Source organism: Humulus lupulus, chromosome 2 (genome assembly GCF_963169125.1).
Source record: "Humulus lupulus chromosome 2, drHumLupu1.1, whole genome shotgun sequence".
NCBI classification, from domain to species: domain Eukaryota; kingdom Viridiplantae; phylum Streptophyta; class Magnoliopsida; order Rosales; family Cannabaceae; genus Humulus; species Humulus lupulus.
The window spans coordinates 185,402,806-185,430,241 of NC_084794.1; the positions used below are offsets into that span (position 1 = coordinate 185,402,806).

General features: G+C 37.9%; 1 long non-coding RNA gene across 3 annotated transcripts; it reads left to right on the top strand.

Moving 5' to 3' along the window:
* The first annotated feature begins 142 nt into the window (after positions 1-142).
* LOC133818791 (uncharacterized) lies at positions 143-14,967 on the top strand. Of its 3 annotated transcripts, none has more exons than XR_009886110.1 (7): positions 143-425; positions 5,410-6,231; positions 6,326-6,469; positions 7,147-7,285; positions 7,927-7,993; positions 8,718-14,599; positions 14,707-14,967. It is a non-coding gene; the product is annotated as an uncharacterized LOC133818791 (long non-coding RNA). The 3 variants fall into 3 exon arrangements; XR_009886112.1 differs by having other exon boundaries at positions 5,428-6,231; positions 14,707-14,966; XR_009886111.1 differs by lacking the exons at positions 7,147-7,285; positions 7,927-7,993 and having other exon boundaries at positions 14,707-14,966.
* Positions 14,968-27,436: the final 12,469 nt, after the last annotated feature.

Genomic DNA, 27,436 nt, shown 5'->3' on the forward strand with positions numbered 1-27,436 from the left:
TTTTCATGAGAAAGTTATTTAACTAAAACATAATTTTATAGAATACTCTTAGAAGACTTCAAAATCAAAACAAACATAAAAAATATAAAAGGAAAATACATATGCATAAAGTAAGGGTCTAATTGAAAAATATATCCTCCACTATACACATGACTAATTGATGTCAATCTTCTGTATTCTTCCAAAAATACTACCGTCATTTATTTTCCATATTCTCTCTCTAACTTTGTAACCCTTCTCTTCTCCTCTCTGCTCTCTCTCGCTCAGTCGGTTTCTCCCCTAAATCCCCAAAGCAACCATCCCCTAAATTCATAAGTCCTGACGAACTCAGGAGCCCAGCAATCCAGATCAACACCAAACCCCCGTTGCTAGACTTCGAAGCCCAAACCCCCACCAAATCGAACCCATGTTTGTCGAAATCAAAGGTTAGGGCACGACACCCCATTATTTTCAATACATATATATATTGGTTTTGATTGTTTATACTGGTTGAAAAGATGTTTTTATTGCTATGTATATGTGATTGTCTTTGAAATTGAATTTTCTTTATTTGGGTTTCGATCTTGTTAGATTTAGGTTTATTTTCTGTTTTTTCACCCACCTCGATAGAATTTGATGACACTCGATAAAAGTTGATAGTTATAGGCATCTTGGTAAACCACAATGGGTATCGATAGGCCTTGATGAGCCTCAATGGCCCTTGAATTTGTGTTACCTCAACAAGGCTCGGGAAGCCTCGATGACTTTGTTGGTTTATGTTACCACGACAAGGCTCGATAGGCCTTGACGAGCCTCGATGACTTTAGAATGGCATGTTTGTTTTATCTTACCTCGACGAACCTCGATGAGTGTAACAAATTTTTATGTATTTACTTAACTCGATGGTGCTTGATATTTATCTATCATATTACCTCGATGACCCATTGAATTTGTGTTACCTCGACGAGGCTCAATAAGCCTCGATGACTTTGTTGATTTATGTTACCTCGACAAGGCTCGATAGGCCTCGGCAAGCCTTGGTGACTTTGGAATTGTAACGCCCTACTTCCTTAGAGCCGTTACTAAGTGATTTTTTAAGACAAAACAGTGTGCAATGAACTCGCTAACCGAGGTTTTGAGACAAAAGTGTGACTAATTAAAATTTAAGGCTGTAATCTTAGAAAATGCTAGTATTAAACATTTGGGATCCCAAAATAATGTTGGAAAACTATTTACATCTTGAAATAAGTTTACAGTTGGTAAATCATAAAATCATAGATTATTACAGCCATTTTCAAATAAACCCCCAACCAAAGCAGTCGGGCAGGCCAAACATGTACGCGTCGCTTCACGCTCTCCTTACTCATGGTTGGTTGACTCAGCCATTGCCCTTACCTGCAACACAGAGCACCCGTGAGCCGAAGCCCAGCAAGAAAACTCATGCAGAACATAACATATGCAACTATACAGTAAGTCATAACAGGTAACCCACAGAAAAACAAGTCAACCATTAGACTAAGCAAACACGGCCATGCCGCCCCAGAAACCTTACCAAAGCCCTGGGGTATCGGTTCTCACCGCGAGGATAACTCATGTATCCCTTGGGTCCCACCCTGAATATAAGCATCCCATGTACTGTGTGTTACTTTCGGCCCCACGGCCGTACCCGGCCTACGCCGCACTCGGCCATTGCCGTTCATTTCATCATAATCACACATAGCATAAATCAAGCAACATTCAAACAAATGCTAATTCAATTAAATCTACACCCTAACATGTAATGCAGTATAGGGCCACGCCCGGCAATCATCTCATCATGCAACATGCAATATAGGGCCGTGCCCCGCAATCACACTATGGGCCCACGCCCCATCCTACGGGTGTTATAGTTTTCTTACCTGTATTCCGAGCCTCCTGATGCACTCACGCCGCGAGCACGGTCCTCTAGCACGAGCCTCTCCAATAACCTAGTCACAACACACAAGAAACATCCCTCAACACTAATCAAATCAAAGACCGCTTCCCGGGACCAATCCCGCACTCCCGGGACCTCTAAAACCTTAAAACAACACCCCGGAGACATCCCCCGAACCCCCGGAGCAAAGGCCTAAAATTGCCTAAAAATGCCATCCTGAAATTAGCCTTGTGCTGCGGCACCCAGATAACCAGAGGCTCCTTGCCGCGGCATGCAAAACCCGTGCCGCGGCACGCCCTCGCAGACCCAGAAATTCTGGGTTTTTCCTTCGCGTTTTCCCGAGCTTCAACTTCCCCAAAATCACCCCAAACCAATTCCTAATCCCCAAAATCAATTTCAACACATCAAATGAACCATCCAACAACTCATAAACTCTAGATTCAAGCTCAAAACACAAACATACCCAACAATCCACCCTTAGATTACAAAAATCAGCAACTTCAAACTCAAACATTAAAACTTAACTCAAGCTATAGATTTCACAATTCAAAACAGAAACCAAACTTAAATGCTCATAAAATCCATACCTCAAGTGGAGAATCCACCCAACAAGCTCCCTTGATTCACCTCCTAAGCTCCCACTTCAGCCCATTTTCCTCTTCTTCTTCTTCTTCCCATTGCCCTAACTCTCCTTCTCTTTATTTTTTAGCAAAGCCATCCTATAACCCAAATGCCCAAACCGTGACCCACTAAAACCCAGCTGAGAATTGCCTATTACCCTTGCCAAATGACCATTTTACCCTTTCCTACTAATCCTCCTTAACTAAACCTCAAAGGGCACTTAAGTCTTTACACTTCATTTCAATTCTATCACTTTTTACCTTAAAACTTGTTACCCACAGCAGTAACTAATGGTTACCCAGGTTACTAAATCTCCAATAACCATTACCCGCTAAATCTCAACTTAACCATAAAATTCCCGAGGTACCCCTAGGCTCCTCCCGAGCCGGGTACAGAAATCCCGTTGTGACTCTTGAGTTAACTAGCTCTCTAGGACCGTCTCGGCACGTGCATCACAATAATAAAACCACACTCACGTGGTGCAATTCACAGAATACAATTATCACATATCAATACAGTTATGCCCAACATGGCCAAAATTACAATTACGCCCTTCTAACACGATCCGGGCCTACATGCATACTAGTAAACATAGCCATGCATCTCAGTTAAACAAATAGTCAAATAACATGCTTTAAATCATAACCATGCATTTAACTCACAAAATCACACAAAAATCCCAACCTGCCATCCTGGCACACTAATCAAGGCCCTTAAGCCTTATTAGCGATTTTGGGTCGTTACAACTATCCCCTCCTCATAAAAATTTCGTCCTCGAAATTTATCCAAACACATCAGTCAGCAACCCGCAATCTGACCATAATCTCCAAGGCCCATCGCCTTACTTTAGTTCCCACCAACGCTCTTTCAGGAGAACAATCTTGGCTCGCAAGATCTCGTCTAATAGCCATACTCTCGATAGCCCCTCTTTAACACCGCAACCCTGCCGAAGCCCAGGGTCTGCCTAGATTACAATGACCAATTCATTGTCTTATTCCTGATTCCATAGATACTCAAACGTCATCACCTCTACTAGGTGGGATCAGCTTGTAGGCCCCGCTGGCCTAACACTTAGTACAACTTCGAAATTTTTTGTTGAATCAAGAGTCCAACTCTCCCTTCTTTCTCTGAACACCTTACAGATCCTCGTCTGTTATTACGCAGAGCTGCAACTCTTTCCTTCCGGAGCTTTATTTCCTCATAATTTAACAATTCACAAGCTCTTTATTCTTTCAGATAGGTAGACACTCCTGCCTTAAGAATTCCAACAGCCTCTCTGGCTTCCTCTCTGAGCCATTGCCAAATAGTAGTATCCACTATCCTTCTCCTTTTACCATGTCCTATGTCGCGTTTCATTAACCAGACACCAGCAACTGCTACCACGACTAACTCATCAGGGATTACACTTCCCTTAATACCTCAAGTATTCGCCTACTCAGCGCTCAACTCGATAAGACATTTGATAAACTTTTAGACTGCCAATTCATTTGCAATCAACTGATAATTCTAGGTTCCCACTCTGTTCTTTTTTGTTCTCTAAATCCATTCCAACAATTTAAAATACTATAGGGTCTCGATTCCGTATCATCGACGTTTTACCCTGCTACCAGTTCACCTGAACCAACTACATTAACTCAAACCACCGAGTTAAAACTTTTCATGCCCAATCACTTTACGCGTCGCTTCACGCTCTCCGTACTCATGGTTGGTTGACTCAGCCATTGCCCTTACCTGCAACACAGAGCACCCGTGAGCCGAAGCCCAGCAAGAAAACTCATGCAGAACATAACATATGCAACTATACAGTAAGTCATAACAGGTAACCCACAGAAAAACAAGTCAACCATTAGACTAAGCAAACACGGCCATGCCGCCCCAGAAACCTTACCAAAGCCCTGGGGTATCGGTTCTCACCGCGAGGATAACTCATGTATCCCTTGGGTCCCACCCTGAATATAAGCATCCCATGTGCTGTGTGTTACTTTCGGCCCCACGGCCGTACCCGGCCTACGCCGCACTCGGCCCTTGCCGTTTATTTCATCATAATCACACATAGCATAAATCAAGCAACATTCAAACAAATGCTAATTCAATTAAATCTACACCCTAACATGTAATGCAGTATAGGGCCACGCCCGGCAATCATCTCATCATGCAACATGCAATATAGGGCCGTGCCCCGCAATCACACTATGGGCCCACGCCCCATCCTATGGGTGTTATAGTTTTCTTACCTGTATTCCGAGCCTCCTGATGCACTCACGCCGCGAGCACGGTCCTCTAGCACGAGCCTCTCCAATAACCTAGTCACAACACACAAGAAACATCCGTCTCGGCACGTGCATCACAATAATAAAACCACACTCACGTGGTGCAATTCACAGAATACAATTATCACATATCAATACAGTTATGCCCAACATGGCCAAAATTACAATTACGCCCTTCTAACACGATTCGGGCCTACATGCATACTAGTAAACATAGCCATGCATCTCAGTTAAACAAATAGACAAATAACATGCTTTAAATCATAACCATGCATTTAACTCACAAAATCACACAAAAATCCCAACCTGCCCTCCTGGCACACTAATCAAGGCCCTTAAGCCTTATTAGCGATTTTGGGTCGTTACAGGAATGGCATGATTGTTTTATGTTACCTCGACGAGACTCGATAAGCCTCAACGAGCCTTGATGAGTGTAACATATTTTTATGTATTTACTTAACTCAATGGTGCTCGATCTTTATCTATCCTATTACCTCGATGTGTCATGATAGACCTTGATGGAGAATTTTTTTTTATTTAATTTGATTTGATTTTTTTTAAAATTACCTGAATAATGATGTATCTGCTTTGCTATTTTGCATATGCCTGAACTAATTATTCTAGCTGACAAGCACTTTCCAGCCTGTGTGACGTTCAGGGGAAGTGCTCACATGATGATGATTATAGAGACATTTCAAACGCATGGTTTGATTTAAAGGGCAAATTCATCCTTATTCATATATTTCTTCAAGGTGAAGGAGTTAAAGCTTTCTAGAGTCATGATGCACCAGTTAATGTTGCGTAAGGTTGTGAGCAAGAATCTTGAATATGGACAATTCTATGTGGGAAACAAACTCTGTAGATTCGGTATTGTGGAGTTTGATTTATTGACCGGTATGAATTTTAGTAAGACTTTGTCAACAGATGAGTTCAAAGAGCATGTGACCAGTGATCGATTGGTGAAGGAGTATTTCAATGATGATTTGAAAATTAGTTTAGGTCAGTTGGAAGATGCATTTAAGGATTGCAAAAACGTGGAAGATGCTCTTAAGCTAGGTTTATGTTATTTTATTGAAGGGGTACTATATGCCCCTGAGAACGCAACTAGCATATGGGGAGATGTGGTAAAGTTGGTTGAGGACAGTCTTTAAGTATCTATGAGGGAAGCAGTATTTCCAAAGGTTGATTAAGGGAAATCAAAGAGACATGAAGCACCAACTGAAATTGTATGAGGAGAAAAAAAACACTAAGTCAGGGAAACAAAAAGAAGCAAAGTACAATGGTTACGCCCCCGCATTTTAGTATTGGGCATATGAGGCCATATTGGAGATTCTGAAGAAATATGCTGACAAGAGTGGTAACTAGATCCTCAAGATGCTTAGTTGGTCGACCAAGGGCGACATCGTCCTTTCTACAGCTGGGGTTGCGCCATGACTCGTGTAAATTGTATGTTATCATCTTATCAATTTATATGATTTAGAGTAAAGTGAAATATAGTTAATCTAACATATCGTTCTTTATTTTTTGTGGTTAACTATAGTCTCTATGTTGAAGCCCCGGCCCTGTGAGGTAGATTACTACAATAGCCTCACAGGTGTTGATATGCATATATACCATGCCCTAAGAATTAATGAGGCCGACGTAGAGCTTGGGGATGGAGTAAAAGCAAATCCACAGAAAATGGGTACGTATTTGGCTGAGTTTTTAAATCAACTTCTATTTGTAACGCCCAAATTTCCCTAATATGGCTTAGTGCCTAGAGTAGGGGGCCGGGAGGCAATAATTGAGTTAGTTAGGTGCTTTGTGTTATGAGCATGCTATTATGTGAATTATGTGAATTTTATTATGATATTATTATGCTTGCATGTTTAAGTGTATTAAATATGCACGTGGGTATGTTTCTTATTAGAATGTCATTTTCATAATTTTGACCCGCTTAGGGTATAATTGTAAACATGTGTGATATATAATTGTGACCACATTATTATGTGGATATATTTGAGTTACCCTGCACGAGGCGATCCTAGGGAGCTAATTAGCGGAAAATTCACAACGGGGTAAAATACCTAGCTCAGGGTGAGCTTAAGGGTACTTTGGTAATTTGGTGTATTACCGAGAATTATAATGTAGCGAGAATTAATTGATGAACATTGGTTTGATAGATTATTTGGGTTTGTATGAGATGATTTGAGGTTAGCAGGAATTATGCCGAATGTCTAAATTTCCCTTGAGGGTAACCATTAAGGTAAAAAGGGGCAAAGGGCATAGTGGTCATTTGACCACTTGAGTTACCAATAGGCCAGCAGCTGGGTACTTAGGCTCACTCACGTTTTCAGCTCATTACCTTCTCTCTTGGTGCAGACATTGAAGTTTGAGGAGATTTTCACCTAGAAGTCAAGCTAAGGGTAGTTGTGGTGGAGTTTGGAGATTATTTTGGGGAAATTGGAGTGGCTAAGCTTAACATCTCAGCAAGCCTTCGAATTTGGGTAGAGAATTTCAGGTAACCTCTGGTTCCATCACTCCTCTATGGTGTTTTTTGAGTTTTCTAAGTTTGATTCTTAAGTTGAGTGGTATGATGTGTTTTTGGGTGAGCTTAGCATTGGGTTTTGTTGCCTAGGCTTAGTTTATAGTTTATGTGGCTGGAATTCTATTGGAAACGTTGTGTTGGGTTAGATTTGAGGTCTGAAATTGGCTGGAAATCGTAAGTTTATGATTTTTGTGTGTGTGTGTGTGTGTGTGTGTGTGGGGGCGGGGGGGATGGGGGTGAAAACCATGTTTTGGGAAAAAAAAAATTGGGGGTGAAAACCATGTTCTGGGCAAATTTTTAGGTTCTGAGGACCTAGCGCGACCACGCTAGTGTCCCAGAAAGGGCGGAATCAGGTTTCAATTGGGTTGAGGGGCGCAACCGCACCAATGGCCAAGAAGCCCCAAATTTTTTATGGGCCCTGAAATGCTAGTTTTTTTAATTTTAAGGGCTAGGCTCTGGGGCTCGAGAATCTGATTTGAGAGCCATTTGGGGGGCTCGGTGGACATTTTTAGCGCCCCGTTAACTAGAAACTATGGTTTTAAGAGTTAGAGTTTGGTTTGGAACTCGGGTTCTAGGGTTAAGTCTTGATGAGCATATATTGGTGTTGTGACTAGGGTTTTCCGCCAGGCACGGATCAGGATTAGCGCTTGGGTTCGTTCCACTATTCGCACAAGGATCGAGGTAAGAAAACTACACTTGATGCGTGAGATGCATGATTGGGGCTTGGCCCAACTGTTAAATGTAATATGATTAGGGCTTGGCCCAACTGTTAAATATAAACATGATTAAGGCTCGGGCCAAGCTAATGAGCATGATTATAATTATGCATGTGTATACTTGTGTAAGTACATTATAATACATTGTATCTGTGTATGATGAATGTATTATATGTATGTCTGTTCTTGATTGGGAGGCTCGGCTTATAATTCGGGAGTCTGTCTATTGCACCTAACCAAAAGCTCGGCCTGCTAGTCGAGGGTATATTTGGTTAAAATGGCTCACTTATAAGTAGAGGGTTTAAAAAGGCTCGACTTATAAGTCGAGGGTTTACAAGGGCTCAACTTATAATTTGAGGGTTTAAAAGGTTCGACTTATGAATCGAAAGTTTGCAAGGCTCGGCTTATGAGTCGTGGTCGAAATTATGCGCGCTGAACGCAGGCTGTTATGGCTGGGCCACCCTGGGAGTGCATTATGCACTTAACTAGCTTGGATGCCATATGAATAAATGGGAGTGTGACACGCACTTGTGTGACCCTATGGTCACTTACTTGTACAGTGTGTATGCTTGGTTATGCTTGGTATCAATTATTATTGTTAAGCATGTTGTTATATGTTGTTGACTATCTGAATATGTTAATATATTTTCTTGCTGAGTTTTTTGGGTCACGGGTGCTTTGTGGTGCAGGTAAGGGTAAGGAGAAGCTTGGCTAGCCATGAGTTGGAGAGTGTTAGGGGCGATGTAACGCCCTGGATAGCCAAGACCGCTACACTGTGTACTTATAAAGGTGCAAGACTTGCTAATCAAGCCGTTATTTTAAAAACGTGTCATCAAACATGTAAAAGCTAGGGTTAAAAAGGTTTTGGTCTCAAAAGACTCATTTTATATAATTAAATTGTTACGTACACGGGTTCCCATAAGAAAACAGAGTTAAAAGTAAGTTTACAGACTCCCAAAGGTACATAAGTAATCACTGGCCATTCTAGGGCAAAACAAACAGTCTTTGGGTCACGCGTCCCTGCCTAAACCTCAACCGTGGCGGCTGAGCAACTGGCTATGTACATTCCACTCGCTGAGCTCTCCAATCAGGGCTGGTCCAACTTGCCCTTGCTTTTACCTGCACCATGTAGCACCCGTGAGCCAAGGCCCAGCAAGAAAACATCATATATAACACAATCAATGATATCAAACAGTTAAACCATCAAGCATGATTTCTCATCAATTAATTCAGCACATATACTCAAATTCAAGACACAAACAATCACTCATGTCACATAATATTCAAGGCCGATGACTTAGTCCGCACCCTCTGTTTAACCCACTGACTCCGGCCCGCTTAAACCGAGCTCAGTGCATAATAAGCTGTCCTCGGCTACCAATGGCCGAGCCGCGCCCTGTGCGCTATTGAAACTCTTGGCACCCTTAGGTCGTTGGTTCACTAAATAGCTTGCATGGCATAATACCATCATTTCAAGCCTTTACAATAGGGAACCCTTAGTCTCGTCACATATATTCAACCAGGTGTTGTTTTCTTACCTTTAGTCTGTACGGTTATTGATTATGAGCAACGCTCCTCAAGCATGATCCGTTTCCGAGTCTAAGCTTTTATCACCTAGTCATAACCAAAGTATAAGGTTCCATTAATATTCAAATATAGGTTTTCGGTTACAAAACTAACTCCCGAGGATCCGAATTCCACCAAGCCCGGTGGTGAAACCAATCCCGAGCAAACTAGACCACATTCCCATGCCTAAAATCCTCAAAAGTTCATGTGCACAACCAAGGGCTGCAGCCCTTGAAGCTTAGCCGCGGCCCTAGCCTCAAAACAGAACCAAGGCCAACCTGAACAAAGACACGTGCCGCGGCCCTTGCTTTGGGCGCTGTGGCGCCCACCCTTGGCCGAGCCTCCTTGGCTTTTCTTCATCCTAGGGCTGCAGCGCTCTAGAACAGAGTCGCGGCCCTTCCCTTCGAACCCAGATTTCCCACCATTTCTAAGCTTGAAACCTCCCTTAAACCATCCCAAAGCTCCCCAACTCATAACCAATTAATCCAAACTCCTTTGGCATGACTTAAACCACATAGTTCCACAGAAAACTCAGCCTAACATACATTAATCTCCTCTTTTCAATTTCTGAAACTCAAAATCTATAAACACCCAAACCAGCCATTCAAATCCAAATTTAAACCTTTAAATCATGGATTGAAACTTACCTCTTCTGCTGAACCACTTCACCAAGCCAAAACCTAGCAAATTCCCAAGCTTTCCTCCTTAATTCTGTCTTAAGACATCAAAACCATATTTTCCTCAAAACCCAACCAAAACTCAGAATTTCCAACTACAGAAAAGAAGATTAAATGCTTACCTTAACCCTGTTTTAGTTCTTGATTAATTCCTGAGGTAAGCCTCCAATTCCCCCACCTCAATTCTCAGAAATTCTAGCTTGAGTCCCTTAAAATTTCTGTGTTCCTTTCTTTCCTTGTGTTTCCTTGAAAGAGAGTGAGAGTAAAGCTGATAGGAAGAGTCGGTCTATTTTCCTTCTAGGGGTTTCCTCAAATTTTTCTTATCCACTAAGTTAATTCCCAAAGCTCGGGGTGCCGGAACCGTCCCCGAGGGCAATATGGTAAAATCCCCCAATATTCCCACCTAGACATCCTAACCTCAAATATATCTCCATATATTTATTTTCATAACCCGATACCTAAAGTACCCCTAACTTGTCTAAAGTCATATTTTAAGTCCCGTTGTGACTTTTCCCGCCATCTGACCTTAGGATCGTCTCAAGTCGTGCTCTGCAGACCTGGCCACATAATAATGTGGTTCTCACATATATCACATATTTAATTCATATTATCATAAAAACATTACCAAACATATAATTACACATTTAAATCACATAATAATCCAATGATGCCCTCCAGGCACACTAATCAAGGCCCTTAAGCCTCATTAGCGAATTTGGGGTCGTTACAGGCGATGTGTACATATGCAGTCTGCTCGACTGCCACGGCTGAGGTATCGCAAGGGAACTAGGGGTTGGACCCTATTTTGCCACTTAGGTAGGCTTATTTTGTAATCCCTGAGTTGTAAGCAATTTTTAAACTTGTATTTTGGGATCCCATGTAAAGACTAAAGTTTTCTTTTAATGGAAATGTTTATTCCTTGTCCAAGATTTTTAATACCTAAAACATTAGTGGCTTAATCACATGTTTTAGTCCAAATGACTCATTTAGCGAGTCCTGCACTAATTTAAACACACGTGGTAACAAGCCCTAATTAGCAGGGCGTTACACTATTATTTACGAGGATGTCTCGAAGGAGAAGTAATCCACTCAACCAACAATTGCATCATCATCAAGGCCTATTGTACATCTTCAATACAACCAACTGGTACAGAGGCTCGAGAGGGTTGAGCAGGGCCAGGCAAATTTACTAGAGAATCAATCAATGATCATGGCTCAATTGGCCAAGTTATTGTCATTGGCGGAGGATCGGTCAATAAGAAAACATCCACTGACCTCAGCAGAGCTAGATACAAAGTTTGACATTTTCCATGTAGATTACCAGGTTGATGATCATCCAGCTACTCCAGGCCTCAATATATTGAAGGCCAGTGATGATGGTACGATTGGTGTAGTCATTTTTGAGCCTGGGAAGGTTGCAGGCTTTGATTTTAAGAGGAAGAAACGCAGGCCAAAACTATTCCAAGACTACACCGACCCAACAAATGGTTGCACCCAAATAAAGATGAGATAGTTTTAGACCCTTTGAAGAAGTGTGTCATCAAGCAAGAGAAGACTTTTGAGAAGTGACTACTCGGGAAGATTATCAACAAGCAGGAATTGGGATGTGAGGATTGGGAACCATAATATGGTGTGGTTCTTACAGTTGAATACAATCAGGAGTTGGCTTTGAGATTCTATAAGTACTTTAACTAATATGTTTTTTTTCCAATATGAAGTAAGTTTCTTCATCTTTACGAATTTTGTTTTATTGTAGCATATTGATGCGGCCCTACACTTATTTTGTAGGTGACGCCATTTATTTCCAGTACAGTTTTGTAGGAAATACATATAGCATGATCTTGTTTATTTTTTGTAATTCACATATTATCAACACAACCATGCAAATACCTAGAACATGTTGTTGGAGTTTTATGCTCTAATTAAAACTCAAATTCTTTGTAATCTCATTTTATTATCAATAAAAGAATAGAAATTATTTTTTGACTTGGTCAATCACTTTGCTCACATGTTTTATTTTCATGATTATTTGTTTAATATAAAATTCTATTAAATCCCGAGCATATAGCTAATCTTATTTATAGTGACGTAATCACAGTGGAATATAAATATGATTATATGTTCAAAATAAGTTAGTCCTAAGATTAGTCAGTGCACAGGATTTACACTGACTTGCCAATCTACGATATGATCTACTTACACATTACAGTGTTATGTTCTTTCCAGAACATTAACAAAGTAGATAAGATCGGATGTATTCGATACATCGGACTGGACCGATATTGACAGTTGATAAGATAAGTAAACATACCATTATTATCTATTCTAGTCATATCATATAGTTGACCATAGGTCAATTCAATCTCAATTCTGAGTTGTTAGTATTCTAACTGATTGTATTATTTGAGTTCTTTGACTTGTTCGTTACCAGCTTACCCTACGGACTAGCCCATACTTACATCTTGGGAACTTGGTAGTATAATTAAGTGGGAATGTTAATCGTAGATATGAACATCTATAGCTTCCGATGAAGAAGTGAAACAATGGTTTCCTTTTAGTTTAGTTCAAGGTGTTAAATGATAGAGATCTCATTTCAGTAATTAAATTAGTTTACTGAAATATCATTTACAAGGAACTAAGTGTTTTAAGGATAAAATACAATGAGGGGTAAAGTGGTATTTTAGTCCTATCTCATTGTAGACCATCTATAGAGGATTGAGTGACAATTGCGGTTGTAACAATGGATAATTAATAGTGTATCTATATTTGTTATAGAATGTTCTATGAATTCAAGAATGCAATTCCGAGTCTATTGTGGAGTCACGAGGAATTAATAAGTTAGTAAATTTATTTGTTAGATTTATGATAACTTATTGGAGCTTGATTTCATAGGTCAATGGTCTCCATTGTACCTTGGTTAAAATCATCTAGATAGTCTCAATTAATGGATTTAATTATCAATTAGAATTATCAAAGTTGACCAGGTCAATTTTGGATAGTTTCACAGAGTTATGTAATTTTGAGAAGAAAAGATAAATTATGGCAGATTTATTAATTAAGATAAATTGGTATCTAAATTAATAAATAAGTTTAAATCAATGTTCAAATTATAAATAATTAATTTGATAAAGGATTTAGATAGTTATTTAATTAATTAAACCAATAGAAAATAATATAGGCCTTGATTTTAAGTCCAATGAGCTTATAATCAAATGGGAAATTTCACGGGCCTAAAGCTCATGATAATTTCGACTTAGGGCTTCAAATTGGCTATTATTTTATTGATTTTTTTAATTAAATTAAATGACCTAATTGTTGATAAATCCTATAATTAAATCAATATTTTTTTTCAAATTAACCTAAAACCAAGTTGATTGTTGATAAATGAAATTTAAATTAACTATTGTTAATTGTTGATAATTTCATTTAAATTGACTTATTTTTTGTTAAAATTTAATTAATTTGAATTTTTTTTAATAAATTCTAGATAATTAATTGTGGTATTTTTGCAAATGAAATAAATTGTGGTATTTTGCATAAATTCATAGAATTGCTCATATAGTAACATTATTAGGCCCATCAAATTATAACATGTCAATTTGCACTATATGTGGTGTTTTTGCAATTGGGCTTAGATGCATATAGTGACCCATATGTTTGTTAGATATATGATATTTTGCCAAATAAAATATTCATAAAATGATAGGTTTTATTTGGGCCCATTAGAAAATGTAAAGTTTAAATTCTTCTTTTGTGGGTGATTCCACTTATGAAGGCCAATTTGCTTTGCATGACTATAGTGGGCCTAATCAATTAATAACAATTAATTAAACGAAGGTTTAAATTCCTGTCTTTTGGACCTTGTATGGAAGATAGGGGGTCTTTGTAGTGGGAACGACATACTGGACCCAACCCTCCTCCATACAAGCCTAATTGTTAAGGCTCATTTACCTGAGTTGGACTTAATTGTATAGGTTCATTATATTAGTTAAACCTAAATATTTATTAGCAAAAAATTAATTCTAAATTAATTGAATTTGTTTCAATGTGACACGTTAGAATTAATAGGAAATTATAGGACTTTGGTTTTAAAAAAATTTAATCTGTTTAATTTTTTTGGAAAAACCATAGTCATTAATTTTCTAAAAAATAAATAATAACAACCCAAAACAACAACCCAAAGCCTGGAAAGGCTGTAAAGACGAGTGCACAGACACCTAAGGGGAAGAACAAGAAAAATAAGAAAGGTAAAGATAAGTGTTTTCACTGCAAAGAGAAGGGGCATTGGAAACGTGATTGCCCCAAGTTTCAAGTAGCTAAAAACAAAGGTAATGATTATAGCTCATTTATCTTAGAAACATGTGTTTTAGAGAATGATAAATCTGTTTGGATTATTGATTCTGGATCTACCAACCATGTTTGCAACTCTTTACAGCTTCTTGAATCGTGGGAGGAAGTGAATGAAGGCGACTTAAAGCTTAGAGTTGGGAACGGAGCGTTCGTTAAAGTCCAAGCTAGAGGAATAGCTCGTCTGATGTTCGGAAATAAATACTTAATTTTAAAAGATGTATTTTTTTATTTCGAATTTTTGTAGAAATTTAATTTCAGTTTCCATGTTGCAAATAGAACAATTTGTTATGACTTTCACAAGTTCTAATATATCTATTTCTTTCAATGGATCACAATTGTGTATTGCATATTTGGAAAACGAGCTTTATATTCTGCGGCCTAACGAACCCCTCGCTCTTAACAATGATTTATTCAAAGTAGCTAAACCTAAGACTAATAAATGTCAAAAGACCAATAACGATAATATGACGTATTTATGGCACTTGAGACTAGGTCACATTGGCTATGATAGGATTCAAAGACTTAAAAAAGATGGGCCTTTGAGGGAACTCACCTTAGGTGAATTACCTTTCTGTGAATCTCATCTAGAAGGCAAACTGACCAAGCATCCATACTCTGCAAAGGGTGATAAGGCCAAAGAACCACTTGGTCTTGTGCATTCAAATGTTTGTGGACCTTTGAATGTACAAGCCAGATGTGGTTTTGAGTATTTTGTCACTTTCATTGACGATTACTTTAGATACTCATGTCTTTACCTAATGCATAGGAAATGAGAAACATTTTCAAAGTTTCAGGAATTCCTAGCAATGGCTCAGAACCAATTAGGTAAAACATTAAAGATCTTCCAATCTGATAGGGGTGAAGAATATTTGGATATGTAGATCCAAGATCATTTAACTGAACTTGGGATTTTATCACAACTTATTGCCCCAGGTACTCCGCAACAAAATGGTGTAGCGGAACGCCAGAACAGAGCTTTATTGGAAATGGTTAGATGCATGCTTAGTTACTCAACTCTACCAACTTCGTTATGGGGACATGCAATTGAAACCGCAAACGACATTCTCAATGTTGTGCCGTCTAAATCAATCCCCAAAACACCTTTAGAACACTGGAATGGTTGTGAATCTAGTTTACGCCATTATAGAATCTGGAGGTGTCCCGCTCACGTCCTGAGGAAAAATGAGGGAAAGCTAGAACCGTGAACTGAAGTTTGCATATTTGTTGGCTTTCCTAAAGGTACTCGGGGTGGAATTTTCTATAGTCATTCAGAAAAGAAAGTGTTTACTTCTACGAATGCTACTTTTCTGGAAAATGATAATGTCCAAAACTTCAAACCTTGCAGCAAAGTAGTTTTAGAGGAGATGGTTAAAGATTTGACTCCAACCAATGTTCCATCGTCATCAACGCAAGTTGATGATGAAATTCCCACTCTTCATATCCAACCGACGCAAGTCGATTCAAATGAAGATAGTACCACTATTCCTGAGCAAACTGTCACAGAGCCTCGTCGTAGTGGGAGGGTTTCTAGGAACCCAGTTCACTATGGTATGGATGGTGAAACCAATATGGTTGTTGGTGACACTAGTGATGATGATCCGTTGTCTTTCAAACAGGAAATGGCTAGCCCTAAAAAAGAACTATGGCTCGAAGCCATGAAACAAGAAATGGAGTCCATGTACTCAAATTTCATCTCGGATCTTGTGGAAGCACCTAGTGACTTTAGGGCCATTTAGTGCAAGTGGATCTACAAGAAGAAACGAGGTGTTGATGGAAATATCGAGACTTATAAAGCTCGATTAGTGGCAAAGAGTTATACCCAAAGAGAAGGCGTGAACTATGAGGAAACTATTAGTCTGGTAGCCATGCTCAAGTCCATTCGCATCCTCCTATCCATAGCAGACGCTCTCGACTATGAGATCTGGAAAATGGATGTTAAGACAACTTTTCTTAATGGAAAGCTTGACGAAGTCATTTATATGAATCAGCCAGAAGGATTTAAAGTAGCTGGACAAGAAGGAAAAATTTGCAAGTTGAATAGGTCTATCTATGGACTTAAGCAAGCTTCTCGTTCCTAGAATCTTAGGATTGATAAAATAATCAAAACCTATGGCTTTGAACAAAATATTGATGAGCCCCGTGTTTACCAACTGAAGGCAAATCAAATAGTGGTATTCATGATTCTTTATGTAGATGATATCTTACTCATTGGAAACAATGTTAAGAAATTATTAGATATGAAGAATTGGCTGAACACTCAATTCCAGATGAAGGATTTAGGTGAAGCGAGTTATGTTCTAGGTATCCAAATCATCAAGGATAGAAAGAACAAACTTTTAGCTCTATCTTAAGCAGCTTACATAGATAAACTGCTTGAATGTTTCTCATTGACAAATTCCAAGAAAGGGCGTCTACCGTCCCGCCATGGAATTCATCTTTCAAAGAAGCAGTCTCCCCAGACTCCTGAAGAGGAAGAGGCAATGAGAAAAGTTCCTTACGCATCTGCAGTTGGAAGTCTAATGTATGATATGTTGTGTACTAGACCAGATATCTCCTATGCAGTGGGAGTAGTGAGCAGGTATCAATCAAACCAAGGACCAGAACATTGGATAACAGTTAAGCATATCCTGAAGTATTTAAGGCGGACTAGGGACTGGAATGGTGTTTACTCTTAGGGGTGGAGCTGTGATTTGGAGAAGTGTAAAGCAGTCTGCAATCTCAGATTCCACCATGGAGGCTGAGTACATAGCCACATTAGAAGTAGCTAAGGAAATAGTCTGGCTAAAGAAGTTCGATTAAGATCTTGGTGTTATTCCAAAAATGGATAAACCACTTGTGTTGTTTTGTGAAAATACAGGAGCGATAGCCAACTCGAAAGAACCTCGAAGTCACAAGAGGAGTAAGCATATAGAAAGGATGTATCACATTATTCGAGAATATGTGGCCAGGGGAGATGTGAAGGTTATGAAGATTGCAACTGAAGACAATCTTGCAGATCCGTTTACAAAGACACTACCAGAAGCTACATTTGATAAGTATATCAAGGAAATGGGATTAGTAAAATTAAGGCATTAGTTTCAATTAGTGCAAGTGGGAGTTTGTTGGGGTTTTATGCCCTAATTAAAACCCAAATTCTTTGTAATCTCATTTTATTATCAATAAAAGAATAGAAATTATTTTTTGACTTGGTCAATCACTTTGCTCACATGTTTTATTTTCATGATTATTTGTTTAATATAAAACTCTATTAAATCCCGAGCATATAACTAATCTTATTTATAGTGGCGTAATCATAGTGGAATACAAATATGATTATATGTTCAAAATAAGTTAATCCTGAGATTAGTCAGTGCACAGGATTTCACTGACTTGCCAATCTACGATATGATCTACTTACACATTACAGTGTTATATTCTTTCCAGAACATTAGCAAAGTAGATAAGATCGGATGTATTTGTTACATCGGACTGGACCGATATTGACAGTTGATAAGATAAGTAAACATACAGTTATTATCTATTCTAGTCATATCATATAGTTGACCATAGGTCAATTCAATCTAAATTCTGAGCGGTTAGTATTCTAACTGATTGTATTATTTGAGTTCTTTGACTTGTTCGTTACTAGCTTACCCTACGGACTAGCCCATACTTACATTTTGGGAACTCGGTAGTATAATTGAGTGGGAGTGTTAATCATAGATATGAACATCTATAGCTTCTGATGAAGAAGTGAAACGATGGTTTCCTTTTAGTTTGGTTCAAGGTGTTAAATGATAGAGATCTCATTTCAGTAATAAAATTAGTTTACTAAAATATCATTTACAAGGAACTAAGTGTTTTAAAGATAAAATACAATGAGGGGTAAAACAGTATTTTAGTCTTATCTCATTGTAGACCATCTATAGAGGATTGAGTGACAATGATGGTCGTAACGATGGATAATTAATAGCGTATCTATATTTGTTATAGAGCGTTCTATGAATTCAAGAGTGCAATTCCAAATCTATTGTGGAGTCACGAGGAATTAATAAGTTAGTAAAATTATTTGTTAGATTTATGATAACTTATTGGAGCTTGATTTCATAGGCCCATGGCTCCCATTGTACCTTGGATAAAATCATCTAGATAGTCTTAATTAATTGATTTAATTATCAATTAGAATTATCAAAGTTGACCAGGTCAATTTTGGATAGTTTCACAGAGTTATGTAATTTTGAGAAGAAAAGATAAATTATGGCAGATTTATTAATTAAGATAAATTGGTATCTAAATTAATAAATAAGTTTAAATTAATATTCAAATTATAAATAATTAATTTGATAGAGGATTTAAATAATTTTTCAATTAATTAAATCAGTAGAAAATAATATAGGTCTTGATTTTAAGTCCAATGAGCTTATAATCAAATGAGAAATTTCACAAGCCTAAAGCCCATGATAATTTCGACCTAGGGCTTCAAATTGGCTATTATTTAATTGATTTTTTAATTAAATTAAATGACATAATTGATTCTATAAAAAGAGTGCTTAGAGAGAAGTCAATAGAAGTCAAAACATAAGTTCTGACAAGTTAGATTTTCTGATAACTTTAGATTCTCTCTAAACATAAGTCCTTTTCTAAGTCTCTTTGTTATTTTCTCTTCTTCTCTCTGTATCTATCACATGTGTTGATAATTTCCCACACTAGTCTAGGTGATTGTAAGGATACATTGGAAGGTTGTAATGAAATTAGAAGAACGATTCAGTTTCTTTATAATACTCTGCGACAGAAAGGATACAAGAGTTAGAGAAACTGAAGGAATGACTTTTTCATTCCAATACATATACTGTAAGTATTCTTATCTTTGTTTCTCTTTGAATTCAATTTTAGAAATATGTTCTAGGTTATCTCATATTAATTTGTTTAATATTAGATCTACATGAAAATAAATAAAAATCCTGTATAAGTTTTCCTAACACGTGTTCTTATGAAATTGACCTAAAACATAGTAAATTTATTAGAAACTTACATTGCACAATGGAACTCGAACAACTCCTTCCTTTAGATTCTCTAACCCTTGAATCCTGGTAGTCGCAATGTATAATTAAGAATCTGAACTGGATCAACAACATAGTCTTTCTCACCAAGCCTTTGATCAATCTAGAACTAGTGTGAGATTGTTCTCAACACATGAGATAAGAAATAAAGAATAAAAGAAGACAAAGTGAAAGGCCATGAATGGATGCTCTAGAGAAATGTTCTTCTCAATAAAACTTACCCAATTCAATTCTTTGTACCAAACCCCAAAGTTAAGTATCTTTTTAAGGACTTCACTTAAGCATTATTTAAATAAATAATTAATTAATTAAAAAAATAGAGAAAAATCTCTATAGTGGTTGAAATCCATTATAGGCCTTAAGCCGATTTTTTGTAATTTAAATTCAAGCCAATTCAAATTCCCTTTTATTTTTACCATAATTAATTAGTTAAATATTTCCTTATTCAAATTAAATATTTATAATTTGGACCATGATTTAAATTTATTTATTAATTTAACACCAATTTTTTCTTTTATTCTCTAAATTACATATTTGTGTAAAATTTTCCAAAATTTGCCTAGTCAACTTTAAAAATCCTAATTGATAATTAAATCAATTAATTGAGACATTCTAGATGAATTACTCAAAGGTGATGCAGGGACCATGGATCCATGAAATCAAGCTCCAATAAGTTACTGAGAATTTATTTACGAATAATTTCACTACCTTATTAATTCCTTGTAACTCCACTATAAACTCAGAATTGCACTCTTGAATTCATAGAACGATTTACACCAAATGTAAATACCTTATCCATTGTTACAACCATTACTGTCATTCAATCATCTATAGATGTTCTACTAATGAGATGGGTCCTAATTACCGTTTTACCCCTCATTTGTATTTTATCCTTAAATACCACTAAGATCCTTGTACATGATATTTCTATAAACTTAATTACAGAAATGAGTTCTCTTTCATTTAACGCTTGAACTAAGCTATAAGGAAATCATCATTTCACTTCTTAGATATAATTTATAGATTTCATAACCATAATAAATACTTCCACTTAATTATACTACCAAGTCCTTAATATGTAAGTATGGGCTAGTCTGTAGGGTAACCTACTAACGAAAAAATCTAAGGACTTGAATAATATAATAAGTAGAATATTAATCACTCAGAATTAGGATTGAATTTACCTATGGTCAACTTTATGATATGACTAGATTAGATAATAATGATACTTTACTTATCTATGTATAATCAATATCAGTTCAGTCTGATGTAACAAAATACATTTGATCTTATCTACTTGGTCAATGTTTTTTATAGGACATCACACCAGATTGTGTAAGTAGAACATATCGTAGATTAACAAGTCAATGTAAAGCATGTGCACTAACTTAATCTTAGGACTAATGTTTTAGAACATATAACCATAATTATAATCCACTATGACCAAGTTACTATAACTGTGATTATCCATATGTTTAGGATTTAATAGATGTTTATATTAAATAAATAATTATGTAAATAAACAAGTGAGCAATGTGATTGACAAGTCAAAAAAATTTTCTATTCTTTATTGATAATGAAATGATGTTACATAGAAAATTGGTTTTACACAGGGCATAAAACCCAACAAACTCTCACTTGCATTGTTTAAAACAAACATGACATTTTTACTAAACCCATTTCCCTGATATGATTATCAAAACTAGTCTCAGGCAACGTCTTCGTAAAAGGATCCGTAAGATTGTCTTCAAACGCTATCTTCATGACCCATTTCCTTGATAATGTGGTATTTCTTCTCTATATGCTTATTTCTCTTGTGGCTTCGAGGTTCCTTTAAATTGTCTATTGCTCGTGTATTGTCGCAAAACAAGATGAGCGGTTTATCCATCTCTGAAATAACGCTAATATCAGAATAGAACTTCTTCAGCCAGACTGTTTCCTTAGCCACCGTAGACGCAACTATGTACTCAGCCTCCATGGTAGAATCTGAGATCGTGGATTGCTTAACGCTTCTCCATATCACAGCTCCACCCCCAAGAGTAAACACCATTCCAGAACTTGACTTCCTATCATCGACATCAATCTAAAAATCTAAATCGGTGTAGCCTAACGAGTTTAGGACTCCACCCATGTAGACCAACATATAATCCCTCGTTCGTCAAAGATACTTCAGGATGTGCTTGACTGCTACCCAATGTTCCCTTCCTAGATTTGATTGATACCTGACCACAACTCCCACTGCATGGTAGATGTCCGGTCTAGTACACAACATATCATACATCAGACTTCCAACTGTGGATGCATAAGGAATTCTTCTCATTTCATCTTCCTCTTTAGGAGTTTGGGGAGACTGCTTCTTCGAAAGATGAACTCCATGTCGAGATGGTAAATGTCCTTTCTTGGAGTTTGTCATAGAGAAGTGCTCAAGCACCTTATCTATGTAAGTTGCTTGAAATAGAGACATGAGTCTGTTCTTTCTATCCCTCACGATCTGGATACTAATAACATAACTCACTTCACCCAAGTCCTTTATCCGGAATTGAGTGCTCAGCCATTCTTTTACGTATGATAATTTCTTAACATTATTTCCAATCAGCAAGATATCATCTACGTAAAGGACCAAGAATACCACAATGTGATTGGCCTTTAGTTAGTAAACACAAGACTCATCTACATTCTGCTCAAAGCCATAGGTTTTAATGATTTCATCAAACCTAAGATTCTAGGAACGGGAAGCTTGCTTAAGTCCATAAATAGACATATTCAACTTGCAAACTTTCTTTTCTTGTTCAATTACTTTAAATCCCTCTGGCTAATCCATATAAATGGTCTCGTCAAGATTCTCATTAAGGAAAGCAGTCTTGATGCCCATTTTCCATATCTCATAATCTAGAGTTGTTGCCATGGATAGGAGTATGCAGATGGATTTTAACATGGAAATTGGACTAAAAGTTTCCTCATAGTCCACTCCTTCTCTAGATATAACTCTTTTCCATGAGTCAATCTTTATAAGTCTCGACCTTTCCATCAGCTCCTCATTTCCTATTGTCGATCCACTTGCACCCAATGGCCCTAAAGTCACTAGGTGCTTCTACAAGTTCCCAGACGAAATTATAGTACATGGACTCAATTTCCTGTTTCATGGCTTCGAGCCATAGTTCCTTTTTAGGACTATCCATTGCATGTTTAAATAAAAACTTGTAGGCATCACTTGTGTCTCCAACGACCATGTTGGTTTCACCGTCCAGACCGTAGCGAGCATGGTTTTGAGAAACCCTCCCACTACGACGTGGCTTCGTGATTGTTTGAACTGGAACAATGGTATTGTCTTCTTCATTCAAAACAACTTCCGTCAGTTGAGGTGGAAGAGTGGGAATGTCAACATCAACTTGTGTTGATGATGATGGAACATTGGTAGTAATCAAATCTGAAAGTATTTCCTCTAACACTACTTTGCTCCGAGGTTTGAAGTTTTGGACATAGTCATTTTCTAGAAAAGTAACATTTGTGGAAGCAAACACTTTCTTGTCTAGAGGACTGTAGAAAAGACCACCCTAAGTACCTTTAGGATAGCCAAAAAACATGCAAACTTCAGTTTGTAGTTCTAGCTTTCCTTCCTTTTTCCTCAGGACATGGGCGGGACACCCGTAGGTTCTATAATGATGTAAAGTAGGTTTATGACCATTCCAGCGGTCTAGAGGTGTTTTGGGAATTGATTTGGATGGCACAACATTTAAGATGTCATTTGCAGTCTCTATCAAGTGTTCCCAGAAAGATGTGGGAAGAGTCAAGTAACTTAGCATAAACCTAACAATTTCCAACAACGTGCGATTTCGGCGTTTCGCAACACCATTTTGTTGTGTGGGTGTTAGGGGCAGTAAGTTGAGATATAAATCCAAGTTTAGTTAAATGATCTTGGAACTACATATCCAAATATTCTCCACCCCTTTCAGATGGCAAGATCTTTAACATTTTACCTAATTGACTCTGAGCCATTGCAAGAAATTCCTTAAACTTTGTAAAAGTTTCTGATTTCCTATGCATTAGGTAAATAGACGAGTATCTGGAGTAATTGTTAATGAAAGTGACGAAGTACTCAAAACCACCCCTCACTTGTACATTTAGATGTCCACATACATCTTAATGCACTATCATGAGCGATTCTTTGGTCATGTCTCCCTTTTCAAAGAATAGACACTTGGTCATTTTGCCCTCCAAATAAGACTCACATACAGGTAGTTCACCAATGGTGAGTTCCCTCAAAGGTCTATCCTTTGCAAGTCTTTGAATCCTATCAAAACTAATGTGACCAAGATGTAAGTGTCATAGATACATCATATTATCATTATTGATCTTTTGTCATTTATCGGTCCTAGGTTTTGCTACTTTGAATAATTTGTTATTTAGCGCGTAGAGTTTGTTTGGTCGCAGAATATAAAGCATGTTCTCCATACATGCAACACACAATTCACATCCATTGAAAGAAATATATATATATTAAAACTTGTAAAATTTACAGCAAACAGTTGTTCATGTAATAAAGAAACCAAAATTAAATTACGACTAAAGTTTGGAATAAAATAAACATAATCTAAAAATAAAAATTTAGTTCCAAAGTTTAGACGAGATTTTCCTCTGGCCTTGACTTCGACGAACGCTCTATTCCTGACTCTCAGCTTTAGCTCACCATCTTTCACCTCCTCCCATTGTCTAAGCACCTGTAAAGAAGTGCATACATGGTTACTAGATCTTGAATCAACAATCCAAACAGGTTTATCATCTTCCAAAACACATGCATCTAAGACAAATGAAAAACTATCATTACCTTTGTAATGCCCCAAATTTCCTAATAAGGTTTAGGACCTTGATTAGGAGGTCGGGAGGGCCATAATTGATTTATTATGATATTTAATAATTATATGCATGTTTATGTGAATTATATTATTATATGATGGTAAATGCATGCATATGGGTTCATATTTTAATTATAAGGGCATTTTGGTAATTTGGCCCGTTGAGGGCGTGATTGTGTATTTCCGTGCATGTGGGTGAATTATAAATAATACCACATTATATGTGGATTGGTTCGAGCCATTCGGCATGAGACGATCATGGAATGCAAGTTTTCGGTCTAGTCATAACGGGATTAAGTTCGGGGCTCGGAGTGAGTCTCGGGGTAATTTGGTGATTAGAACGTTGCCGGGAATTAAAGGGTAACGGGATGTGAATTATTGGTATTTGAGAATATTGAGAATAATGGGAATTGGAGGGTGTTAATTATAATTAACGAGATAGGCGGGAAATGACGATTTTACCCTTGGGAGTTTTTAGAAGCCTTTATTTGACCTAGGGGCAAAATAGTCTTTTCACCCCTAAGATATATATCAGCCCTTTGAGTTTAGAAGGCTGTGGAATTGTTAAAAAACAGAGCATCAACAACCTTCTTTCTCTCCCTCACCCGTGCACCATTTTCCCTCTTTCTCTCTTTGGAATTTTGAAGCCAATTTGAAGGAATAAGCTAGGAAATCAAGGTTTGAGCTTAGGAGCTTGATTTAGCCATTGGAGGGGAATCAAAATCAAGCTTGAGGTAAGGAAACTCAGCCATGAAAGTCTTGTTATACCCTGTTTTCTTTTAAGTTTCAGTTTGTGATTTCTTGGTGATTAGTTGGAATTAATGGAAGTTTGGTTGGTGTTTATCTTGGGTTTTGATGAGGGTGAGTTGTAGATGAATTGGGTGTTAGGTTGATGTTTGGGATTGGTTTGAAGGGTTGGTTTCAAGGAAGAACGCAGGGGAGAAATTCTGGTTCTTGCTGTTTTGCATAATGAGTCGCAGCATGGCTAGGTGAGCCGCGACCCATGTTGCTTGGCAGAGAAGGGCCACCTCTGTCTGAGGGGCGAGCCGCAGCGCGACTAGGGAGGGTCGCGGCCCATAGGGCATTTTTGGCCAGAAATGAGTTCTTAGCTTGGGGATTCAAGCCTTAGGCCTCGGGGTCGATCCTACTATTCGGTTTAGTAGTGTTTGATGTCTCGGAGGCTAGGTTTTGGTTTGGGAACCTTTGTTTTCATTTTCATTGATGAATCCTACATTTTGGTTATGACTAGGTGACCGCTAAAGGATCAAAGAATTGATCGTTCTCAGGAGTTGTTCTTTTACTAATTCTTGCTCGAACCAAAGGTAAGAAAACTGCACCCCATGTGTGACATGCATGGCTATTATTGATGCATGTTGGATGTTTAAATGTAAGCATTGATAGCATAATGAATGCTTAGCAATCTTGCTCATTTGCATATGATTATTATTGAGGCATGCTGGATGATTAAGTGTGATGCATGTGATGCACGAGAAACATGTGATTAGGGCATGCCATGGATATTGAATATGAGATTGGTCAGAGCTTGAGTCTCTGTGTTTGTGCATGATCATTATTATGCTCGCAACTGTTAAGTAAGCATGTTGAATGCCCCATCTTTGGATGTGTGACATATGATATATGTTTGGTAGCAATGCTTACTTGTGCATGGTACTGACTCATTAGTCAAAATTGGCAAAGGTGTTAGTATCAACTGTGAAGCTGTGACTTATTAGTCAGGTTCAGCAGTGGTACTGGGCACTGGTCACATAGCGCTGACTCATTAGTCAGGACGGCCTTCGCGTGTTCCACGCAAGCCAACAAAGATTAGATCTAATCAACTTTCTGCATTGGATGACTCAAAGAGCATGAATGCCGGACCGACCTCAAGTTCGATGAATATTATAAGCGCTTGTGTGGCTTACCCATCAGTCACTCATTTGTTAAGTTAGAGACTTACCCATCAGTCTCTCATTTGTGAAGGCTAGTGGCTTACCCAACAGCCACTCTTCTGTTTAATTTAGTGACTTGCTTGTCAGTCACTCAGTATGGTTTAACAGGACCTCAAAGTGATATTCACTCATCTGATCAGAGCTATGAGCTCTGTATGATCATCATATGCATGGCTTTGGGTACTGAGCCCCGTAGTGACTTGCTTGTTGGTCACTCAGTATGGTTTATCAGAACCTCAAGTGTCGAAACACTCATCTGATTAGGATTGACTTAATAGTCCTCCAATCAGAAGGACAGGATTTCTTATCCTGGATACCCCAGCATTGTTTGAATTCATTTGCATGCTTGATTAAAGCTATGTTCGCTAGGCATGCCAAATATGATTTGATATTGTGATATGACTGTTCATGACCATATGAGTTTTCTTGCTGGGCTTCGGCTCACAGGTGCTTTGTGGTGCAGGTAAAGGCAAAAGGAAGCTGGACCATCCTTGAGTTGGAGAGCTTAGGTGATGACGTGTACATATGCAGCTGCTCGACCAATACTTGGGCAAGGTTTGAAAGAGGAACTAGGGTTAAACCCTGTTTTGCCGCTTAGAACGACCTGTTGTAAATATTTTCTTGTAATAGACTCTGAAATTATATTTTCGGGATCCCAATGTATATAGTAAACGTTCTAATGAAACGTTATATCTTAACCAAAAAATTTAATCCCTAAACCTCTAATCATAATTAGTTACACATTTATGGCCAAATGACTCAGTTAGCGAGTTTAACACTGTTTGCAATGTGCACTGTAGCGGTCCCTGGAGTTGGGGCATTACAACCTTGGTCTCTAACTACTTGGTGTTTTGAGCAGTCATTTTTCTAAAGCCATTTCTCCTTGCAGGGAAAACATGCATCTTTTTCTTTCTTGCCTTTCTTTTTACCCTTTGTAGCACCTTCTGGTTTTGCAGCCTTGGCAGGTTTAGGGT